General features: G+C 61.7%; 1 long non-coding RNA gene across 1 annotated transcript; it reads right to left on the reverse strand.

Moving 5' to 3' along the window:
* Positions 1-300: 300 nt before the first annotated feature.
* Positions 301-21432, reverse strand: LOC144724760 (uncharacterized). The gene is made up of 3 exons (XR_013586575.1): positions 21324-21432; positions 20505-20625; positions 301-719 (listed from the first exon to the last, which is right to left on the reverse strand). It is a non-coding gene; the product is annotated as an uncharacterized LOC144724760 (long non-coding RNA).
* Between the last annotated feature and the right edge of the window lie 1117 nt (positions 21433-22549).

Raw genomic sequence — 22549 nt, forward strand, 5'->3', positions numbered from 1 at the left:
ACACACACCTCTAGACACTTATACACACCGACTCACACACCTCTACACACTTACACACCCACCTCTATACACTCACACACACCGACACACACACCTCTAGACACTTACACACACCACCGACACACACACCTCCACACACTTACACACACCACCGACACACACACCTCCACACACACCTCTATATACTTACACACACCTACACACACCGACACACACACCTCTGCACACTTACACACCCTTACACACACCTCTATATATTTACACACACCTACACACACCGACACACACACCTCTGCACACTTACACACCCTTACACACACACACCTCTATACACTTACACACACCTACACACACCTCTATTGGGTACGAGATTGAATGGGTGGCTGGCTGAGTGGTTGAGAAGATGGGTATGCGAATTTATGGGTGAGTGAGTCGGTGAGTGAATGGGTGAGTGTTTCGGAGGGTTCATGAGTGAGTGGATGGGCTATGGGTGAGAGGGTGGGTATTTGAGTAAGTGGTGCGAGTGAATCGGTGAATGGGTGGGTGTTTGAGTGAGTGAGTCAGAAAATGGGGTGCCACGGGGGTGAGATGTTAACTTCCTCACCTAGTGTATACAGAAGGTTGTCGATTCGATCCCGACCCTGTCGCAAGTATATTTGATTGTGCTTGTTCTCCTCGTGGTCGCGTAGATTTTTCTCCAGGTCCACGGGGTTTTCCCTCTGCATTGAGAATAAAATTGCATTCAGAGGATTTGGCTGCAATGCATGTGTATGTGATAAGCGACATCGTTAACCTGTCATTTGTAACAAGGTCACTTTTGAAAAAGATCTATATAGCCCTGTAGGTCTTATCTGGTAAAATAAAAACAGTTTAGTTTTTGTTTTGTGGGTGAGTGGATGAGTGAGTGAATGGGTGGGTTGGTGGTTGGGTGGTTGAATGGGGGTTGGGTGGGTGAGTTGGTGGGTGGCTGAGTCAGTGGCTGGGTCATTGTGTGAGTGGATGGGTATTTGAGTAAGTGGTGTGAGTCAGTAGGTGAATGGGTGGATGTTTGGGTGAGTGGCTGGTGGGTGGGTGGGTAAGTTAGTGTAGGAGGTTGAGTGGATAAGTTAGTGTGTGAGTGGGTGGGTGGGTGAGTGAGTCAGAGAATGGGGCACCACGGTGGTGAGATGTTAACTACCTTGCCTAGTATACAGGAGGTCATGGAATCGATCCCGACCCTGCCGCCTGTATATTTGGAGTTTGCATCTTATCCCTGTGGTCACCTGGATTTTTCTCCGGGTCCTCCTGTTTTTCCCTCCACATTTATAATCAACACACGTTTGGAGTATTTGGTTGCTATGCATTTTTACGTAATTAGCCACTTCGTTGAGCTATCATGTGGCCAAGTTGATTCTGAAAGAAGAGCTGCATAGCTCAGTGAGCCTTACCTGCTAAAATATATATTTTTTCATTCCCCCTCCCTCTGTCCACTCAGCAGTATAAATGGGAACAGTGCAGTCGATGGGCAATTTGTGTGTAGTGGGATACAGTGTGGGTAATCCCACCTCCTATACAATGTCTGGCCAGCAGGGAACAGGAGGCCAAAACTATCTCGAGGGGCTTTCTCGAGCTCCTCGAGTGGAGGTCCATCTGTCAGCATTGAGGAAGCAATTGCTGGGCTGCATGCACTTCAACTTAAGTAGTGCCACCTCAGGTGATATCAATACGCGAATAAGTAGAATAGTTGCTTAAACTGAGAGTGGCTGTTTAGAATAAACTATTAAACAAAATGAAAATGGCTTCAAGTGGAAATGTGTAGCAATGTATAGCACTCTTTAAACACATTTTTTTTTATGTGGAGGTAAAAATTGGAGTACCCAGAGAACAATCCACACCACCACAGAGAGAACATGCAAACTCCAAATACACAGGTGGCAGGGTCGGGATCAATCCCACGGCCTGTATACCAGACGAGGTATTTAACATCTGTACCAGGGCAAGCCATACATGGAGCTGGAGTGGACCGTGTGCCCCACTGCACTATGAACCCAACATGACCAGGCTGTGGTCCCTCTCGCCTGGCTCGTTGAGAGGCTCGCCCACCCCACGGGCGTCGTCATGAAGAAGCTGCTGGAAGGAAGAATATCTCACAATACCAGAAGAGGTGAGCACTACACATAGAGTGGGTGATTAACTGGGTGGGTCTGTGAGTGAGTCAGTGGGTCAGTGGTTGAGGGAGTCGGTGAGTGGGTGAGTGTGTTAGAGATTAAGTGGGTTGCAGGGTAAGTGGGTGGGTGAGGTAGTGAGTCAGTGGGTGGGTGAATAGATGAATAGATGGGTTTGTGAGTGGGTTGATGATTGCGTTAGTGGATGGATGGGTGAGGGAATATGGGAGGTTGAGTGGGTGAGTCAGAGATATACAGGAGGTTGTGTATTTTATCCCAGCCCTTCCGCCTGTATATATGGAGTTTGCATATTCTCCCTGTGGTCACGTGGTATTTTCCCGGTTTTCCGGGTTGTCCCTCCACATTTGAAAATGCATTTATAGAATTTGGTTGATATTCTTGGTTCTTTCAATAAAGTCACGTAGAAGGGAAATAATAAAATTATTAAAATAAAACAATAAAATTCTCACATTTCAATTGCAACACAAGCAATCATCAGGTGTGAAAACCACAGCAAGAACATTTCTGAAAAAAGTGGCGTTTTTTTTTACTTTAGTACAACGGACAGCGACGAGTGTTGTTCAGACGGACGAGTCCATCTATGCTCGGAACGGAGAAGGGTGGAGAGGAGAATGGAATGCGGTCTGAAATTCACCGTAAACGTGAATACAATAAATCAAGACCCGAAATGGTTTATCACATCCTTGCAATGATTGCTAAGCCAGAATCCATCTACTCGGTTGAAATTGTGTGTGTTTGTAGATGTGGATCGCCTCATGAACGAATCTCTCATGGTAGCCGGATGGCTTGCACAGAACCTCCATCTTGGAGAAGTCAATGTCATGTGAGCCCACTGAATTCTAACAATGGTCTGCCATGGCTGAGGTGTTGGTCCAACAGTGTTTTAGGTCTGCCCTTGTGTTCACGGATGCGGTCTGAGACAAGTCGTTTGGTTTTCCAATGTAACTGCCACCACAGAGGCGAGTTGAGGTGATAGGTGAAGAAGACAAGGTGAGGTGATGGTTGAGGTGGGGGACGAGCTGAGGTGATGGGTGACGAGGTGAGGTGATGAGTAAGGACAGACGAGGTGATGGAGCTTAACGAGACGAGGCGATGAGTGAGGAGGATGAGGTGAGGTGATGAGTGAGGAGGGGGACGAAGTGAGGTGATGGGTGAGGAGAGACGAGGTGAGGTGATGGTTGAGGAGAGACGAGGTGCGGTGATGTGTTAGGACAGACGAGGTGAGGTGATGGGTGAGGAGGGGGACGAGGTGAGGTGATGGGTGAGGAGGGAGAAGAGGTGAGGCGATGGTTTAGGTGAGGTGATGGGTGGCGAGGTGAGGTGATGGGTGAGGAGGGGGACGAGGTGAGGTGATGGGTGAGGAGGGGGACGAGGTGAGGCGATGGGTGAGGAGGGAGACGAGGTGAGGTGATGGTTTAGGTGAGGTGATGGGTGGCGAGGTGAGGTGATGGGTGAGGAGAGACAAAGAGAGGTGATGGTTGAGGAGGGGGACGAGGTGAGGTGATGGTTGAGAAGAGACGAGGTGAGGTGATGGGTGAGGAGGGGGACGAGGTGAGGTGATGGGTGAGGAGGGGGACGAGGTGAGGTGATGGGTGAGGAGGGAGACGAGGTGAGGTGATGAGTGAGGAGGGGGACGAGGTGAGGCGATGGGTGAGGAGGGAGACGAGGTGAGGCGATGGGTGAGGAGGGGGACGAGGTGAGGTGATGGGGGAGGAGGGGGACGAGGTGAGGTGATGAGTGAGGAGGGGGACGAGGTGAGGTGATGGGTGAGGAGGGAGACGAGGTGAGGTGATGGGTGAGGAGGGAGACGAGGTGAGGCGATGGGTGAGGAGGGGGACGAGGTGAGGCGATGAGTGAGGAGGGGGACGAGGTGAGGCGATGGGTGAGGAGGGGGACGAGGTGAGGTGACGGGTGAGGAGGGAGACGAGGTGACGTGATGGGTGGAGGGGGACGAGGTGAGGTGATGAGTGAGGAGGGGGACGAGGTGAGGTGATGGGTGAGGAGGGAGACGAGGTGATGGGTGAGGAGGGGGACGAGGTGAGGCGATGGGTGAGGAGAGGGATGAGGTGAGGCGATGAGTGAGGAGGGGGACGAGGTGAGGCGATGGGTGAGGAGGGGGACGAGGTGAGGCGATGAGTGAGGAGCGGGACGAGGTGAGGTGATGAGTGAGGAGGGGGACGAGGTGAGGTGATGGGTGAGGAGGGGGACGAGGTGAGGTGATGGGTGAGGAGGGGGACGAGGTGAGGTGATGGGTGAGGAGGGAGACGAGGTGAGGCGATGGGTGAGGAGGGAGACGAGGTGAGGTGATGGGTGAAGAGGGGGACGAGGTGAGGTGATGGGTGGGGAGGGGGACGAGGTGAGGCGATGGGTGAGGAGGGGGACGAGGTGAGGCGATGGGTGAGGAGGGGGACGAGGTGAGGTGATGAGTGAGGAGGGGGACGAGGTGAGGTGAGGGGTGAGGAGGGGGACGAGGTGAGGCGATGGGTGAGGAGGGGGACGAGGTGAGGCGATGGGTGAGGAGGGGGACGAGGTGAGGCGATGGGTGAGGAGGGGGACGAGGTGAGGTGATGGGTGAGGAGGGGGACGAGGTGAGGCGATGGGTGAGGAGGGAGACAAGGTGAGGTGATGAGTGAGGAGGGGGACGAGGTGAGGCGATGGGTGAGGAGGGGGACAAGGTGAGGTGATGAGTGAGAAGGGGGACGAGGTGAGGCGATGGGTGAGGAGGGAGACAAGGTGAGGTGATGGGTGAGGAGGGGGACGAGGTGAGGCGATGGGTGAGGAGGGGGACAAGGTGAGGTGATGAGTGAGGAGGGGGACGAGGTGAGGCGATGGGTGAGGAGGGGGACGAGGTGAGGTGATGAGTGAGGAGGGGGACGAGGTGAGGTGATGGGTGAGGAGGGGGACGAGGTGAGGCGATGGGTGAGGAGGGGGACGAGGTGAGGTGATGGGTGAGGAGGGGGACGAGGTGAGGCGATGGGTGAGGAGGGAGACAAGGTGAGGTGATGAGTGAGGAGGGGGACGAGGTGAGGCGATGGGTGAGGAGGGGGACAAGGTGAGGTGATGAGTGAGAAGGGGGACGAGGTGAGGCGATGGGTGAGGAGGGAGACAAGGTGAGGTGATGGGTGAGGAGGGGGACGAGGTGAGGCGATGGGTGAGGAGGGGGACAAGGTGAGGTGATGAGTGAGGAGGGGGACGAGGTGAGGCGATGGGTGAGAAGGGGGACGAGGTGAGGTGATGAGTGAGGAGGGGGACGAGGTGAGGTGATGGGTGAGGAGGGGGACGAGGTGAGGTGATGGTTTAGGTGAGGTGATGGGTGGCGAGGTGATGGGTGAGAAGGTGAGGTGATGGGTGAGGAGAGACAAGGTGAGGTGATGGTTGAGGAGGGGGACGAGGTGAGGTGATGGGTTAGGTGAGGTGATGGGTGGCGAGGTGATGGGTGAGGAGAGACGAGGTGAGGCGATGGGTGAGGAGGGGGACGAGGTGAGGCGATGAGTGAGGAGGGGGACGAGGTGAGGCGATGGGTGAGGAGGGGGACGAGGTGAGGCGATGGGTGAGGAGGGGGACGAGGTGAGGTGATGAGTGAGGAGGGGGACGAGGTGAGGCGATGGGTGAGGAGGGAGACGAGGTGAGGCGATGGGTGAGGAGGGGGACGAGGTGAGGCGATGAGTGAGGAGGGGGACGAGGTGAGGCGATGGGTGAGGAGGGGGACGAGGTGAGGTGACGGGTGAGGAGGGAGACGAGGTGACGTGATGGGTGGAGGGGGACGAGGTGAGGTGATGAGTGAGGAGGGAGACGAGGTGAGGTGATGGGTGAGGAGGGGGACGAGGTGAGGTGATGAGTGAGGAGGGGGACGAGGTGAGGTGATGGGTGAGGAGGGGGACGAGGTGAGGTGATGGGTGAGGAGGGAGACGAGGTGATGGGTGAGGAGGGGGACGAGGTGAGGCGATGGGTGAGGAGGGGGACGAGGTGAGGCGATGAGTGAGGAGGGGGACGAGGTGAGGTGATGGGTGAGGAGGGGGACGAGGTGAGGTGATGGGTGAGGAGGGGGACGAGGTGAGGTGATGGTTTAGGTGAGGTGATGGGTGGCGAGGTGATGGGTGAGAAGGTGAGGTGATGGGTGAGGAGAGACAAGGTGAGGTGATGGTTGAGGAGGGGGACGAGGTGAGGTGATGGGTTAGGTGAGGTGATGGGTGGCGAGGTGATGGGTGAGGAGAGACGAGGTGAGGCGATGGGTGAGGAGGGGGACGAGGTGAGGCGATGAGTGAGGAGGGGGACGAGGTGAGGCGATGGGTGAGGAGGGGGACGAGGTGAGGCGATGGGTGAGGAGGGGGACGAGGTGAGGTGATGAGTGAGGAGGGGGACGAGGTGAGGCGATGGGTGAGGAGGGAGACGAGGTGAGGCGATGGGTGAGGAGGGGGACGAGGTGAGGCGATGAGTGAGGAGGGGGACGAGGTGAGGCGATGGGTGAGGAGGGGGACGAGGTGAGGTGACGGGTGAGGAGGGAGACGAGGTGACGTGATGGGTGGAGGGGGACGAGGTGAGGTGATGAGTGAGGAGGGAGACGAGGTGAGGTGATGGGTGAGGAGGGGGACGAGGTGAGGTGATGAGTGAGGAGGGGGACGAGGTGAGGTGATGGGTGAGGAGGGGGACGAGGTGAGGTGATGGGTGAGGAGGGAGACGAGGTGATGGGTGAGGAGGGGGACGAGGTGAGGCGATGGGTGAGGAGGGGGACGAGGTGAGGCGATGAGTGAGGAGGGGGACGAGGTGAGGCGATGGGTGAGGAGGGGGACGAGGTGAGGTGATGGGTGAGGAGGGGGACGAGGTGAGGTGATGGGTGAGGAGGGGGACGGAGTGAGGTGATAAGTGATGAGGGAGACGAGGTGAGGTGATGGGTGAAGAGGGGGAGGAGGTGAGGTGATGAGTGAGGAGGGGGACGAGGTGAGGTGATGAGTGAGGAGGGAGACGAGGTGAGGTGATGGGTGAGGAGGGGGACGAGGTGAGGTGATGGGTGAGGAGGGAGACGAGGTGAGGTGATGGGTGGGGAGGGGGACGAGGTGAGGTGATGGGTGAGGAGGGGGACGAGGTGAGGCGATGGGTGAGGAGGGGGACGAGGTGATGAGTGAGGAGGGGGACGAGGTGAGGCGATGGGTGAGGAGGGAGACGAGGTGAGGCGATGGGTGAGGAGGGGGACGAGGTGAGGCGATGGGTGAGGAGGGGGACGAGGTGAGGCGATGGGTGAGGAGGGGGACGAGGTGAGGCGATGGGTGAGGAGGGGGACGAGGTGAGGTGATGAGTGAGGAGGGGGACAAGGTGAGGTGATGAATGAGGAGGGGGACGAGGTGAGGCGATGGGTGAGGAGGGGGACGAGGTGAGGTGATGAGTGAGGAGGGAGACGAGGTGAGGCGATGGGTGAGGAGGGGGACGAGGTGAGGTGATGGGTGAGGAGGGGGACGAGGTGAGGTGATGGGTGGGGAGGGGGACGAGGTGAGGCGATGGGTGAGGAGGGGGACGAAGTGAGGTGATGAGTGAGGAGGGGGACGAGGTGAGGTGATGGGTGAGGAGGGGGACGAGGTGAGGCGATGGGTGAGGAGGGGGACGAGGTGAGGTGATGGGTTAGGTGAGGTGATGGGTGGCGAGGTGATGGGTGAGGAGAGACGAGGTGAGGCGATGGGTGAGGAGGGGGACGAGGTGAGGCGATGAGTGAGGAGGGGGACGAGGTGAGGCGATGAGTGAGGAGGGGGACGAGGTGAGGCGATGGGTGAGGAGGGGGACGAGGTGAGGCGATGGGTGAGGAGGGGGACGAGGTGAGGCGATGGGTGAGGAGGGGGACGAGGTGAGGCGATGGGTGAGGAGGGGGACGAGGTGAGGCGATGAGTGAGGAGGGGGACGAGGTGAGGCGATGGGTGAGGAGGAGGACGAGGTGAGGCGATAAGTGAGGAGGGGGACGAGGTGAGGCGATGGGTGAGGAGGGGGACGAGGTGAGGCGATGGGTGAGGAGGGGGACGAGGTGAGGCGATGGGTGAGGAGGGGGACGAGGTGAGGCGATGGGTGAGGAGGGGGACGAGGTGAGGCGATGGGTGAGGAGGGGGACGAGGTGAGGCGATGGGTGAGGAGGGGGACGAGGTGAGGCGATGGGTGAGGAGGGGGACGAGGTGAGGCGATGGGTGAGGAGGGGGACGAGGTGAGGCGATGGGTGAGGAGGGGGACGAGGTGAGGCGATGGGTGAGGAGGGGGACGAGGTGAGGCGATGGGTGAGGCGATGGGTGAGGAGGGGGACGAGGTGAGGCGATGGGTGAGGAGGGGGACGAGGTGAGGCGATGGGTGAGGAGGGGGACGAGGTGAGGTGATGAGTGAGGAGGGGGACGAGGTGAGGTGATGGGTGAGGAGGGGGACGAGGTGAGGTGATGGGTGAGGAGGGGGACGAGGTGAGGTGATGAGTGAGGAGGGGGACGAGGTGAGGCGATGGGTGAGGAGGGGGACGAGGTGAGGCGATGGGTGAGGAGGGGGACGAGGTGAGGTGATGGGTGAGGAGAGACAAGGTGAGGTGATGGATGAGGAGGGGGACGAGGTGAGGTGATGGGTTAGGTGAGGTGATGGGTGGCGAGGTGATGGGTGAGAAGGTGAGGTGATGGGTGAGGAGAGACGAGGTGAGGCAATGGGTGAGGAGGGGGACGAGGTGAGGCGATGAGTGAGGAGGGGGACGAGGTGAGGCGATGGGTGAGGAGGGGGACGAGGTGAGGTGATGGGTGAGGAGGGGGACGAGGTGAGGTGATGGGTGAGGAGGGGGACGAGGTGAGGTGATGGGTGAGGAGGGGGACGAGGTGAGGTGATGGGTGAGGAGGGGGACGAGGTGAGGTGATGGGTGAGGAGGGGGACGAGGTGAGGTGATGGGTGAGGAGGGGGACGAGGTGAGGTGATGGGTGAGGAGGGGGACGAGGTGAGGTGATGGGTGAGGAGGGGGACGAGGTGAGGTGATGGGTGAGGAGGGGGACGAGGTGAGGTGATGGGTTAGGAGGGGGACGAGGTGAGGTGATGGGTGAGGAGGGGGACGAGGTGAGGCGATGGGTGAGGAGGGGGATGAGGTGAGGCGATGGGTGAGGAGGGGGACGAGGTGAGGTGATGGGTGAGGAGGGGGACGAGGTGAGGCGATGGGTGAGGAGGGGGACGAGGTGAGGCGATGGGTGAGGAGGGGGACGAGGGGAGGCGATGGGTGAGGAGGGGGACGAGGTGAGGCGATGGGTGAGGAGGGGGACGAGGTGAGGTGATGAGTGAGGAGGGGGACGAGGTGAGGCGATGGGTGAGGAGGGGGACGAGGTGAGGTGATGAGTGAGGAGGGGGACGAGGTGAGGCAATGGGTGAGGAGGGGGACGAGGTGAGGTGATGGTTTAGGTGAGGTGATTGGTGGCGAGGTGAGGTGATGGGTGAGAAGGTGAGGTGATGGGTGAGGAGAGACAAGGTGAGGTGATGGATGAGGAGGGGGACGAGGTGAGGTGATGGGTTAGGTGAGGTGATGGGTGGCGAGGTGATGGGTGAGAAGGTGAGGTGATGGGTGAGTAGAGACGAGGTGAGGCGATGGGTGAGGAGGGGGACGAGGTGAGGTGATGAGTGAGGAGGGGGACGAGGTGAGGCGATGGGTGAGGAGGGGGACGAGGTGAGGTGATGGGTGAGGAGGGGGACGAGGTGAGGTGATGGGTGAGGAGGGGGACGAGGTGAGGTGATGGGTGAGGAGGGGGACGAGGTGAGGTGATGGGTGAGGAGGGGGACGAGGTGAGGTGATGGGTGAGGAGGGGGACGAGGTGAGGTGATGGGTGAGGAGGGGGACGAGGTGAGGTGATGAGTGAGGAGGGGGACGAGGTGAGGTGATGGGTTAGGAGGGGAACGAGCTGAGGTGATGGGTGAGGAGGGGGACGAGGTGAGGCGATGGGTGAGGAGGGGGACGAGGTGAGGCGATGGGTGAGGAGGGGGATGAGGTGAGGCGATGGGTGAGGAGGGGGACGAGGTGAGGTGATGGGTGAGGAGGGGGACGAGGTGAGGTGATGAGTGAGGAGGGGGACGAGGTGAGGCGATGGGTGAGGAGGGGGACGAGGTGAGGCGATGGGTGAGGAGGGGGACGAGGTGAGGCGATGGGTGAGGAGGGGGACGAGGTGAGGTGATGGGTGAGGAGGGGGACGAGGTGAGGTGATGGGTTAGGTGAGGTGATGGGTGGCGAGGTGATGGGTGAGAAGGTGAGGTGATGGGTGAGGAGAGACGAGGTGACGTGATGGGTGAGGAGGGAGACGAGGTGACGTGATGGGTGGAGGGGGACGAGGTGAGGTGATGAGTGAGGAGGGAGACGAGGTGAGGTGATGGGTGAGGGGGACGAGGTGAGGTGACGGGTGAGGAGGGAGACGAGGTGACGTGATGGGTGGAGGGGGACGAGGTGAGGTGATGAGTGAGGAGGGAGACGAGGTGAGGTGATGGGTGAGGAGGGGGACGAGGTGAGGTGATGAGTGAGGAGGGGGACGAGGTGAGGTGATGGGTGAGGAGGGGGACGAGGTGAGGTGATGGGTGAGGAGGGAGACGAGGTGATGGGTGAGGAGGGGGACGAGGTGAGGCGATGGGTGAGGAGGGGGACGAGGTGAGGCGATGAGTGAGGAGGGGGACGAGGTGAGGTGATGGGTGAGGAGGGGGACGAGGTGAGGTGATGGGTGAGGAGGGGGACGAGGTGAGGTGATGGGTGAGGAGGGGGACGGAGTGAGGTGATAAGTGATGAGGGAGACGAGGTGAGGTGATGGGTGAAGAGGGGGACGAGGTGAGGTGATGAGTGAGGAGGGGGACGAGGTGAGGTGATGAGTGAGGAGGGAGACGAGGTGAGGTGATAGGTGAGGAGGGGGACGAGGTGAGGTGATGGGTGAGGAGGGAGACGAGGTGAGGTGATGGGTGGGGAGGGGGACGAGGTGAGGTGATGGGTGAGGAGGGGGACGAGGTGAGGCGATGGGTGAGGAGGGGGACGAGGTGAGGTGATGAGTGAGGAGGGGGACGAGGTGAGGCGATGGGTGAGGAGGGAGACGAGGTGAGGCGATGGGTGAGGAGGGGGACGAGGTGAGGCGATGGGTGAGGAAGGGGACGAGGTGAGGCGATGGGTGAGGAGGGGGACGAGGTGAGGTGATGAGTGAGGAGGGAGACGAGGTGAGGCGATGGGTGAGGAGGGGGACGAGGTGAGGTGATGAGTGAGGAGGGGGACGAGGTGAGGTGATGGATGAGGAGGGGGACGAGGTGAGGCGATGGGTGAGGAGGGGGACGAGGTGAGGTGATGAGTGAGGAGGGAGACGAGGTGAGGCGATGGGTGAGGAGGGGGACGAGGTGAGGTGATGGGTGAGGAGGGGGACGAGGTGAGGTGATGGGTGGGGAGGGGGACGAGGTGAGGCGATGGGTGAGGAGGGGGACGAAGTGAGGTGATGAGTGAGGAGGGGGACGAGGTGAGGTGATGGGTGAGGAGGGGGACGAGGTGAGGCGATGGGTGAGGAGGGGGACGAGGTGAGGTGATGGGTTAGGTGAGGTGATGGGTGGCGAGGTGATGGGTGAGGAGAGACGAGGTGAGGCGATGGGTGAGGAGGGGGACGAGGTGAGGCGATGAGTGAGGAGGGGGACGAGGTGAGGCGATGGGTGAGGAGGGGGACGAGGTGAGGCGATGGGTGAGGAGGGGGACGAGGTGAGGCGATGGGTGAGGAGGGGGACGAGGTGAGGCGATGGGTGAGGAGGGGGACGAGGTGAGGCGATGAGTGAGGAGGGGGACGAGGTGAGGCGATGGGTGAGGAGGAGGACGAGGTGAGGCGATAAGTGAGGAGGGGGACGAGGTGAGGCGATGGGTGAGGAGGGGGACGAGGTGAGGCGATGGGTGAGGAGGGGGACGAGGTGAGGCGATGGGTGAGGAGGGGGACGAGGTGAGGCGATGGGTGAGGAGGGGGACGAGGTGAGGCGATGGGTGAGGAGGGGGACGAGGTGAGGCGATGGGTGAGGAGGGGGACGAGGTGAGGCGATGGGTGAGGAGGGGGACGAGGTGAGGCGATGGGTGAGGAGGGGGACGAGGTGAGGCGATGGGTGAGGAGGGGGACGAGGTGAGGCGATGGGTGAGGAGGGGGACGAGGTGAGGCGATGGGTGAGGAGGGGGACGAGGTGAGGCGATGGGTGAGGCGATGGGTGAGGAGGGGGACGAGGTGAGGCGATGGGTGAGGAGGGGGACGAGGTGAGGCGATGGGTGAGGAGGGGGACGAGGTGAGGTGATGAGTGAGGAGGGGGACGAGGTGAGGTGATGGGTGAGGAGGGGGACGAGGTGAGGTGATGGGTGAGGAGGGGGACGAGGTGAGGTGATGAGTGAAGAGGGGGACGAGGTGAGGCGATGGGTGAGGAGGGGGACGAGGTGAGGCGATGGGTGAGGAGGGGGACGAGGTGAGGTGATGGGTGAGGAGAGACAAGGTGAGGTGATGGATGAGGAGGGGGACGAGGTGAGGTGATGGGTTAGGTGAGGTGATGGGTGGCGAGGTGATGGGTGAGAAGGTGAGGTGATGGGTGAGGAGAGACGAGGTGAGGCAATGGGTGAGGAGGGGGACGAGGTGAGGTGATGAGTGAGGAGGGGGACGAGGTGAGGCGATGGGTGAGGAGGGGGACGAGGTGAGGTGATGGGTGAGGAGGGGGACGAGGTGAGGTGATGGGTGAGGAGGGGGACGAGGTGAGGTGATGGGTGAGGAGGGGGACGAGGTGAGGTGATGGGTGAGGAGGGGGACGAGGTGAGGTGATGGGTGAGGAGGGGGACGAGGTGAGGTGATGGGTGAGGAGGGGGACGAGGTGAGGTGATGGGTGAGGAGGGGGACGAGGTGAGGTGATGGGTTAGGAGGGGGACGAGGTGAGGCGATGGGTGAGGAGGGGGACGAGGTGAGGCGATGGGTGAGGAGGGGGACGAGGTGAGGCGATGGGTGAGGAGGGGGACGAGGTGAGGCGATGAGTGAGGAGGGGGACGAGGTGAGGCGATGGGTGAGGAGGGGGACGAGGTGAGGCGATGGGTGAGGAGGGGGACGAGGGGAGGCGATGGGTGAGGAGGGGGACGAGGTGAGGCGATGGGTGAGGAGGGGGACGAGGTGAGGTGATGAGTGAGGAGGGGGACGAGGTGAGGCGATGGGTGAGGAGGGGGACGAGGTGAGGTGATGAGTGAGGAGGGGGACGAGGTGAGGCAATGGGTGAGGAGGGGGACGAGGTGAGGTGATGGTTTAGGTGAGGTGATTGGTGGCGAGGTGAGGTGATGGGTGAGAAGGTGAGGTGATGGGTGAGGAGAGACAAGGTGAGGTGATGGATGAGGAGGGGGACGAGGTGAGGTGATGGGTTAGGTGAGGTGATGGGTGGCGAGGTGATGGGTGAGAAGGTGAGGTGATGGGTGAGTAGAGACGAGGTGAGGCGATGGGTGAGGAGGGGGACGAGGTGAGGTGATGAGTGAGGAGGGGGACGAGGTGAGGCGATGGGTGAGGAGGGGGACGAGGTGAGGTGATGGGTGAGGAGGGGGACGAGGTGAGGTGATGGGTGAGGAGGGGGACGAGGTGAGGTGATGGGTGAGGAGGGGGACGAGGTGAGGTGATGGGTGAGGAGGGGGACGAGGTGAGGTGATGGGTGAGGAGGGGGACGAGGTGAGGTGATGGGTGAGGGGGACGAGGTGAGGTGATGGGTGAGGAGGGGGACGAGGTGAGGTGATGAGTGAGGAGGGGGACGAGGTGAGGTGATGGGTTAGGAGGGGAACGAGCTGAGGTGATGGGTGAGGAGGGGGACGAGGTGAGGCGATGGGTGAGGAGGGGGATGAGGTGAGGCGATGGGTGAGGAGGGGGACGAGGTGAGGTGATGGGTGAGGAGGGGGACGAGGTGAGGTGATGAGTGAGGAGGGGGACGAGGTGAGGCGATGGGTGAGGAGGGGGACGAGGTGAGGCGATGGGTGAGGAGGGGGACGAGGTGAGGCGATGGGTGAGGAGGGGGACGAGGTGAGGTGATGGGTGAGGAGGGGGACGAGGTGAGGTGATGGGTTAGGTGAGGTGATGGGTGGCGAGGTGATGGGTGAGAAGGTGAGGTGATGGGTGAGGAGAGACGAGGTGAGGCAATGGGTGAGGAGGGGGACGAGGTGAGGTGATGAGTGAGGAGGGGGACGAGGTGAGGCGATGGGTGAGGAGGGGGACGAGGTGAGGTGATGGGTGAGGAGGGGGACGAGGTGAGGTGATGGGTGAGGAGGGGGACGAGGTGAGGTGATGGGTGAGGAGGGGGACGAGGTGAGGTGATGGGTTAGGAGGGGGACGAGGTGAGGTGATGGGTGAGGAGGGGGACGAGGTGAGGCGATGGGTGAGGAGGGGGATGAGGTGAGGCGATGGGTGAGGAGGGGGACGAGGTGAGGTGATGAGTGAGGAGGGGGACGAGGTGAGGCGATGGGTGAGGAGGGGGACGAGGTGAGGCGATGGGTGAGGAGGGGGACGAGGGGAGGCGATGGGTGAGGAGGGGGACGAGGTGAGGCGATGGGTGAGGAGGGGGACGAGGTGAGGTGATGAGTGAGGAGGGGGACGAGGTGAGGCGATGGGTGAGGAGGGGGACGAGGTGAGGTGATGGGTGAGGAGGGGGACGAGGTGAGGTGATGAGTGAGGAGGGGGACGAGGTGAGGCGATGGGTGAGGAGGGGGACGAGGTGAGGTGATGAGTGAGGAGGGGGACGAGGTGAGGCAATGGGTGAGGAGGGGGACGAGGTGAGGTGATGGTTTAGGTGAGGTGATTGGTGGCGAGGTGAGGTGATGGGTGAGAAGGTGAGGTGATGGGTGAGGAGAGACAAGGTGAGGTGATGGATGAGGAGGGGGACGAGGTGAGGTGATGGGTTAGGTGAGGTGATGGGTGGCGAGGTGATGGGTGAGAAGGTGAGGTGATGGGTGAGTAGAGACGAGGTGAGGCGATGGGTGAGGAGGGGGACGAGGTGAGGTGATGAGTGAGGAGGGGGACGAGGTGAGGCGATGGGTGAGGAGGGGGACGAGGTGAGGTGATGGGTGAGGAGGGGGACGAGGTGAGGTGATGGGTGAGGAGGGGGACGAGGTGAGGTGATGGGTGAGGAGGGGGACGAGGTGAGGAGATGGGTGAGGAGGGGGACGAGGTGAGGTGATGGGTGAGGAGGGGGACGAGGTGAGGTGATGGGTGAGGAGGGGGACGAGGTGAGGTGATGAGTGAGGAGGGGGACGAGGTGAGGTGATGGGTTAGGAGGGGAACGAGCTGAGGTGATGGGTGAGGAGGGGGACGAGGTGAGGCGATGGGTGAGGAGGGGGATGAGGTGAGGCGATGGGTGAGGAGGGGGACGAGGTGAGGTGATGGGTGAGGAGGGGGACGAGGTGAGGTGATGAGTGAGGAGGGGGACGAGGTGAGGCGATGGGTGAGGAGGGGGACGAGGTGAGGCGATGGGTGAGGGGGACGAGGTGAGGCGATGGGTGAGGAGGGGGACGAGGTGAGGTGATGGGTGAGGAGGGGGACGAGGTGAGGCGATGAGTGAGGAGGGGGACGAGGTGAGGTGATGAGTGAGGAGGGGGACGAGGTGAGGTGATGGGTTAGGAGGGGAACGAGCTGAGGTGATGGGTGAGGAGGGGGACGAGGTGAGGCGATGGGTGAGGAGGGGGATGAGGTGAGGCGATGGGTGAGGAGGGGGACGAGGTGAGGTGATGGGTGAGGAGGGGGACGAGGTGAGGTGATGAGTGAGGAGGGGGACGAGGTGAGGCGATGGGTGAGGAGGGGGACGAGGTGAGGCGATGGGTGAGGGGGACGAGGTGAGGCGATGGGTGAGGAGGGGGACGAGGTGAGGTGATGGGTGAGGAGGGGGACGAGGTGAGGCGATGAGTGAGGAGGGGGACGAGGTGAGGCGATGGGTGAGGAGGGGGACGAGGTGAGGTGATGGGTGAGGAGGGGGACGAGGTGAGGTGATGGGTGAGGAGGGGGACGAGGTGAGGTGATGGGTGAGGAGGGGGACGAGGCGAGGTGATGGGTGAGGAGGGGGACGAGGTGAGGTGACGAGTGAGGAGGGGGACGAGGTGAGGTGATGGGTTAGGAGGGGAACGAGGTGAGGTGATGGGTGAGGAGGGGGACGAGGTGAGGCGATGGGTGAGGAGGGGGACGAGGTGAGGCGATGGGTGAGGAGGGGGACGAGGTGAGGCGATGGGTGAGGAGGGGGACGAGGTGAGGTGATGAGTGAGGAGGGGGACGAGGTGAGGCGATGGGTGAGGAGGGAGACGCGGTGAGGCGATGGGTGAGGAGGGGGACGAGGTGAGGTGATGGGTGAGGAGGGGGACGAGGTGAGGTGATGAGTGAGGAGGGGGACGAGGTGAGGCGATGGGTGAGGAGGGGGACGAGGTGAGGCGATGAGTGAGGAGGGGGACGAGGTGAGGCGATGGGTGAGGAGGGGGACGAGGTGAGGTGATGGGTGAGGAGGGGGACGAGGTGAGGTGATGGGTGAGGAGGGGGACGAGGTGAGGCGATGGGTGAGGAGGGGGACGAGGTGAGGCGATGGGTGAGGAGGGGGATGAGGTGAGGCGATGGGCGAGGAGGGGGACGAGGTGAGGCGATGGGCGAGGAGGGGGAGGAGGTGAGGCGATGGGTGAGGAGGGGGACGAGGTGAGGCGATGAGTGAGGAGGGAGACGAGGTGAGGCGATGAGTGAGGAGGGGGACTAGGTGAGGCGATGGGTGAGGAGGGGGACGAGGTGAGGCGATGGGTGAGGAGGGGGACGAGGTGAGGCGATGGGTGAGGAGGGGGACGAGGTGAGGCGATGGGTGAGGAGGGGGACGAGGTGAGGTGATGAGTGAGGAGGGGGACGAGGTGAGGCAATGGGTGAGGAGGGGGACGAGGTGAGGTGATGGTTTAGGTGAGGTGATTGGTGGCGAGGTGAGGTGATGGGTGAGAAGGTGAGGTGATGGGTGAGGAGAGACAAGGTGAGGTGATGGATGAGGAGGGGGACGAGGTGAGGTGATGGGTTAGGTGAGGTGATGGGTGGCGAGGTGATGGGTGAGAAGGTGAGGTGATGGGTGAGTAGAGACGAGGTGAGGCGATGGGTGAGGAGGGGGACGAGGTGAGGTGATGAGTGAGGAGGGGGACGAGGTGAGGCGATGGGTGAGGAGGGGGACGAGGTGAGGTGATGGGTGAGGAGGGGGACGAGGTGAGGTGATGGGTGAGGAGGGGGACGAGGTGAGGTGATGGGTGAGGAGGGGGACGAGGTGAGGAGATGGGTGAGGAGGGGGACGAGGTGAGGTGATGGGTGAGGAGGGGGACGAGGTGAGGTGATGGGTGAGGAGGGGGACGAGGTGAGGTGATGAGTGAGGAGGGGGACGAGGTGAGGTGATGGGTTAGGAGGGGAACGAGCTGAGGTGATGGGTGAGGAGGGGGACGAGGTGAGGCGATGGGTGAGGAGGGGGATGAGGTGAGGCGATGGGTGAGGAGGGGGACGAGGTGAGGTGATGGGTGAGGAGGGGGACGAGGTGAGGTGATGAGTGAGGAGGGGGACGAGGTGAGGCGATGGGTGAGGAGGGGGACGAGGTGAGGCGATGGGTGAGGGGGACGAGGTGAGGCGATGGGTGAGGAGGGGGACGAGGTGAGGTGATGGGTGAGGAGGGGGACGAGGTGAGGCGATGAGTGAGGAGGGGGACGAGGTGAGGCGATGGGTGAGGAGGGGGACGAGGTGAGGTGATGGGTGAGGAGGGGGACGAGGTGAGGTGATGGGTGAGGAGGGGGACGAGGTGAGGTGATGGGTGAGGAGGGGGACGAGGCGAGGTGATGGGTGAGGAGGGGGACGAGGTGAGGTGACGAGTGAGGAGGGGGACGAGGTGAGGTGATGGGTTAGGAGGGGAACGAGGTGAGGTGATGGGTGAGGAGGGGGACGAGGTGAGGCGATGGGTGAGGAGGGGGACGAGGTGAGGCGATGGGTGAGGAGGGGGACGAGGTGAGGCGATGGGTGAGGAGGGGGACGAGGTGAGGTGATGAGTGAGGAGGGGGACGAGGTGAGGCGATGGGTGAGGAGGGAGACGCGGTGAGGCGATGGGTGAGGAGGGGGACGAGGTGAGGTGATGGGTGAGGAGGGGGACGAGGTGAGGTGATGAGTGAGGAGGGGGACGAGGTGAGGCGATGGGTGAGGAGGGGGACGAGGTGAGGCGATGAGTGAGGAGGGGGACGAGGTGAGGCGATGGGTGAGGAGGGGGACGAGGTGAGGTGATGGGTGAGGAGGGGGACGAGGTGAGGTGATGGGTGAGGAGGGGGACGAGGTGAGGCGATGGGTGAGGAGGGGGACGAGGTGAGGCGATGGGTGAGGAGGGGGATGAGGTGAGGCGATGGGCGAGGAGGGGGACGAGGTGAGGCGATGGGCGAGGAGGGGGAGGAGGTGAGGCGATGGGTGAGGAGGGGGACGAGGTGAGGCGATGAGTGAGGAGGGAGACGAGGTGAGGCGATGAGTGAGGAGGGGGACTAGGTGAGGCGATGGGTGAGGAGGGGGACGAGGTGAGGCGATGGGTGAGGAGGGGGACGAGGTGAGGCGATGGGTGAGGAGGGGGACGAGGTGAGGCGATGGGTGAGGAGGGGGACGAGGTGAGGTGATGAGTGAGGAGGGGGACGAGGTGAGGTGATGAGTGAGGAGGGGGACGAGGTGAGGCGATGGGTGAGGAGATGGGTGAGGAGATGGGTGAGGAGATGGGTGAGGAGATGGGTGAGGAGATGGGTGAGGAGATGGGTGAGGAGATGGGTGAGGAGATGGGTGAGGAGATGGGTGAGGAGATGGGTGAGGAGATGGGTGAGGAGATGGGTGAGGAGATGGGTGAGGAGATGGGTGAGGAGATGGGTGAGGAGATGGGTGAGGCGATGGGTGAGGCGATGGGTGAGGCGATGGGTGAGGCGATGGGTGAGGAGATGGGTGAGGAGATGGGTGAGGAGATGGGTGAGGAGATGGGTGAGGAGATGGGTGAGGAGATGGGTGAGGAGATGGGTGAGGAGATGGGTGAGGAGATGGGTGAGGAGATGGGTGAGGAGATGGGTGAGGAGATGGGTGAGGAGATGGGTGAGGCGATGGGTGAGGCGATGGGTGAGGCGATGGGTGAGGCGATGGGTGAGGCGATGGGTGAGGCGATGGGTGAGGCGATGGGTGAGGAGATGGGTGAGGAGATGGGTGAGGCGATGGGTGAGGAGATGGGTGAGGAGATGGGTGAGGAGATGGGTGAGGAGATGGGTGAGGAGATGGGTGAGGAGATGGGTGAGGCGATGGGTGAGGCGATGGGTGAGGCGATGGGTGAAGAGATGGGTGAGGAGATGGGTGAGGAGATGGGTGAGGCGATGGGTGAGGCGATGGTGAGGAGATGGGTGAGGCGATGGGTGAGGCGATGGTGAGGAGATGGGTGAGGAGATGGGTGAGGCGATGGGTGAGGCGATGGGTGAGGAGATGGGTGAGGCGATGGGTGAGGCGATGGGTGAGGAGATGGGTGAGGCGATGGGTGAGGAGATGGGTGAGGAGATGGGTGAGGAGATGGGTGAGGAGATGGGTGAGGAGATGGGTGAGGAGATGGGTGAGGCGATGGGTGAGGCGATGGGTGAGGAGATGGGTGAGGAGATGGGTGAGGCGATGGGTGAGGAGATGGGCGAGGCTATGGGTGAAGAGATGGGTGAGGCGATGGGTGAGGCGATGGGTGAGGAGATGGGTGAGGCGATGGGTGAGGAGATGGGTGAGGCGATGGGTGAGGCGATGGGTGAGGAGATGGGTGAGGAGATGGGTGAGGAGATGGGTGAGGAGATGGGTGAGGAGATGGGTGAGGAGATGGGTGAGGAGATGGGTGAGGCGATGGGTGAGGCGATGGGTGAGGAGATGGGTGAGGCGATGGGTGAGGCGATGGTGAGGAGATGGGTGAGGAGATGGGTGAGGCGATGGGTGAGGAGATGGGTGAGGCGATGGGTGAGGCGATGGGTGAGGCGATGGGTGAGGAGATGGGTGAGGAGATGGGTGAGGAGATGGGTGAGGAGATGGGTGAGGAGATGGGTGAGGAGATGGGTGAGGAGATGGGTGAGGCGATGGCTGAGGAGATGGGTGAGGCGATGGTGAGGAGATGGGTGAGGAGATGGGTGAGGAGATGGGTGAGGCGATGGGTGAGGAGATGGGTGAGGCGATGGGTGAGGAGATGGGTGAGGAGATGGGTGAGGCGATGGGTGAGGAGATGGGTGAGGCGATGGGTGAGGAGGCAGGTGAGGTGATGGGTGAGGAGGGGGACGAGGTGAGGTGATGGGGAGAGGTTGATGAGGTTGTGAGGATGGTGAGGAACGAGATGCACAGATTCCAACCTTACTGATGTCGATGGCGGTCCGCGGGGCCCCCGTGGTGCCCGAGGGCGGCATCGCCGAGGCGGCGCTTGGGCCTCCACGCGGGCGGTGGCGACCACGAGGACGACTCGGAGACAGCCGCCATCGCTGAGGGGGGGGGGGGGTTTCCCGCGCTTTTAGAGACGTGTGACGTCACCCCCTTGCCCCCGTTCACCCCCTCCCCTCCCTTCGTCGCTAAGCGATGGTGACGTCACCCCCTTGCCCCCGTTCACCCCCTCCCCTCCCTTCGTCGCTAAGCGATGGTGACGTCACCACGGTGCCTGCTGTGCCAGGCGAGTTGCAGGATGAGGTCACGGGACAGGTGAGGAGATGGGTGAGGAGATGGGTGAGGAGATGGGTGAGGAGATGGGTGAGGAGATGGGTGAGGAGATGGGTGAGGAGATGGGTGAGGAGATGGGTGAGGAGATGGGTGAGGAGATGGGTGAGGAGATGGGTGAGGAGATGGGTGAGAAGATGGGTGAGGAGATGGGTGAGGAGATGGGTGAGGAGATGGGTGAGGCGATAGGTGAGGAGATGGGTGAGGAGATGGGTGAGGCGATGGTGAGGAGATGGGTGAGGAGATGGGTGAGGAGATGGGTGAGGCGATGGGTGAGGAGATGGGTGAGGCGATGGGTGAGGAGATGGGTGAGGAGATGGGTGAGGCGATGGGTGAGGAGATGGGTGAGGCGATGGGTGAGGAGGCAGGTGAGGTGATGGGTGAGGAGGGGGACGAGGTGAGGTGATGGGGAGAGGTTGATGAGGTTGTGAGGATGGTGAGGAACGAGATGCACAGATTCCAACCTTACTGATGTCGATGGCGGTCCGCGGGGCCCCCGTGGTGCCCGAGGGCGGCATCGCCGAGGCGGCGCTTGGGCCTCCACGCGGGCGGTGGCGACCACGAGGACGACTCGGAGACAGCCGCCATCGCTGAGGGGGGGGGGGTTTCCCGCGCTTTTAGAGACGTGTGACGTCACCCCCTTGCCCCCGTTCACCCCCTCCCCTCCCTTCGTCGCTAAGCGATGGTGACGTCACCCCCTTGCCCCCGTTCACCCCCTCCCCTCCCTTCGTCGCTAAGCGATGGTGACGTCACCACGGTGCCTGCTGTGCCAGGCGAGTTGCAGGATGAGGTCACGGGACAGGTGAGGAGATGGGTGAGGAGATGGGTGAGGAGATGGGTGAGGAGATGGGTGAGGAGATGGGTGAGGAGATGGGTGAGGAGATGGGTGAGGAGATGGGTGAGGAGATGGGTGAGGAGATGGGTGAGGAGATGGGTGAGGAGATGGGTGAGGAGATGGGTGAGGAGATGGGTGAGGAGATGGGTGAGGAGATGGGTGAGGAGATGGGTGAGGAGATGGGTGAGGAGATGGGTGAGGAGATGGGTGAGGAGATGGGTGAGGAGATGGGTGAGGAGATGGGTGAGGAGATGGGTGAGGAGATGGGTGAGGAGATGGGTGAGGAGATGGGTGAGGAGATGGGTGAGGAGATGGGTGAGGAGATGGGTGAGGAGATGGGTGAGGAGATGGGTGAGGAGATGGGTGAGGAGATGGGTGAGGAGATGGGTGAGGAGATGGGTGAGGAGATGGGTGAGGAGATGGGTGAGGAGATGGGTGAGGAGATGGGTGAGGAGATGGGTGAGGAGATGGGTGAGGAGATGGGTGAGGAGATGGGTGAGGAGATGGGTGAGGAGATGGGTGAGGAGATGGGTGAGGAGATGGGTGAGGAGATGGGTGAGGAGATGGGTGAGGAGATGGGTGAGGAGATGGGTGAGGAGATGGGTGAGGAGATGGGTGAGGAGATGGGTGAGGAGATGGGTGAGGAGATGGGTGAGGAGATGGGTGAGGAGATGGGTGAGGAGATGGGTGAGGAGATGGGTGAGGAGATGGGTGAGGAGATGGGTGAGGAGATGGGTGAGGAGATGGGTGAGGAGATGGGTGAGGCGATGGGTGAGGCGATGGGTGAGGCGATGGGTGAGGCGATGGGTGAGGCGATGGGTGAGGCGATGGGTGAGGCGATGGGTGAGGCGATGGGTGAG

This window comes from Lampetra planeri, chromosome 21 (assembly GCF_965212315.1).
Source record: "Lampetra planeri chromosome 21, kcLamPlan1.2.h2, whole genome shotgun sequence".
In the NCBI taxonomy this organism is placed as follows: domain Eukaryota; kingdom Metazoa; phylum Chordata; class Hyperoartia; order Petromyzontiformes; family Petromyzontidae; genus Lampetra; species Lampetra planeri.